Raw genomic sequence first — 1719 nt, 5'->3', positions numbered from 1 at the left:
AGTGGTTGGAATAAGCTCAGGGAGTTGTTGCCCCTCCTGACACCGAGACAAAGGGCTCTCCCACTCTACCAAGGAGTACTTGTATGCAGTCTGTGTTAGAAGTGTAATGCTGTATGGCTGTGAGGCTTGGGTAATAAGGAAAGTGATACTAGTAGGCATAAACGTACAGAGATGATAATGAGATGGATGTTTAGTGCATCATTGAATGAGTCCTGGGAGGGTTAGGATTGCAAGTGAAGGGTTCACAGGAGGGATGGGACTTGAATATAATGATGAGAAGGGGGTAGACTGAGATAGTCTGACCATGCAGAGAGGATGGAGGATGACAACTGGGTGTACAGGGTGAGAGGAGTGAATGCTAAAGGCACAGTTGTGAGAGACAGACCAAAAAAGACCTGGGACAAGGTTGTACAATATGACTGCAGTGTGACTTCAAGGATAAGGGACTGAATAGAGAGGCAGCTTGAGATCAAGCAGTGTGGAGAGCAGTATTTGGTGACCATGGTCGATGCATGCAAGCATGCTGGAACCTTTATAAACGAACAAACGAGCAAAATGTGCTATATGATGACATCTATTTTTTCTCACTTCCTTCAATATTTTTATTAAACTTTGGGAAAACATCATACCAAAAGGGAAAATGGAACTTCTTTTTATTACTTTCAGTCAGAGAGGCACTCCTTGAGCTAAATAATGCCAACTGGAGGTGGCAAAATAAAAGAAAGACACGATCCTACAAAAGTGGTCGACAGAACAAATCACTACAAGTTACTGTACTTCACTAACTCACAAGGATCCATCATGGAAAACCAAGTGTTCACTTGACTGCAGATCTGATGTAATGGGAAAATAGTCAATTACCTTGGTACCAGTCTACAGCGTAATATGCACAACCTGAAGGGGGCAAAAGTGGATTCCAAATAACTTGAAACTCACTGCAGATGGTGAAACACACAGAAAAAAACAAAAAGCCCACGATAGTACCAGGCTCGTCACGACATAAACCCAGTACACAGCAGAAAACTACCCACTTCAGCCACATGCTCCTAGTGATCTTTTGCTGCGGTTATGTTGAAAGACTGTCAATGCTGAGGGACTAAGGTGCATGAAGGGTGTAAAATGTGCTGTGTGAGGGGTTGTATTACACTAAAGTCTTAGTGGACTGTTCATGAGTTAGCACTTGTGGAGCATAAACAATTTAAGGACCACTCAAGGAATGAAATACCAGTGGTGTGTTTATGAACACCACCCATGGAAAAAGAGTCACTCCTATTGCTTGTATGCACACATTTACAGTAACCTGAAGAGTTTTCACTGCTAAGTTTATGGCACTTTGGTGTAAGATGCACTCAGTATCTCAGTTTTACAGGTATGAGACAGTTCCCCAACTCCATAAACACCTGCGTGGCATCATACAAAGGTTCTCATGACTTCTTCCTTGATAGGTATTACCAGGAATGATGGAAGGGAGAGAAAGCAGCATTTTTGTCACACACACACACACACACACAAACTTTCTTTTAGGATGCTGTTAAGCCATCTATAAGGAAGAGCCATTCTACTTCCCCTTGACCACAAAGCACAAGCATGGTGGCAGTGAAAAGACTATCTTGACCAGAGAAATGTTGAAACTCAACTAATTATGAAAAGCAAATTTAACCCTCTACAATTTCATGAAACTCTACTGACATGCCACTCACGCATGAGGAAGCCTGATCA

Source organism: Coenobita brevimanus, chromosome 92 (assembly GCF_032717465.1).
Source record: "Coenobita brevimanus isolate Jiangsu-jjx chromosome 92, ASM3271746v2, whole genome shotgun sequence".
Taxonomy (NCBI): Eukaryota; Metazoa; Arthropoda; class Malacostraca; order Decapoda; family Coenobitidae; genus Coenobita; species Coenobita brevimanus.
Note: the sequence above shows the minus strand (reverse complement) of the source record.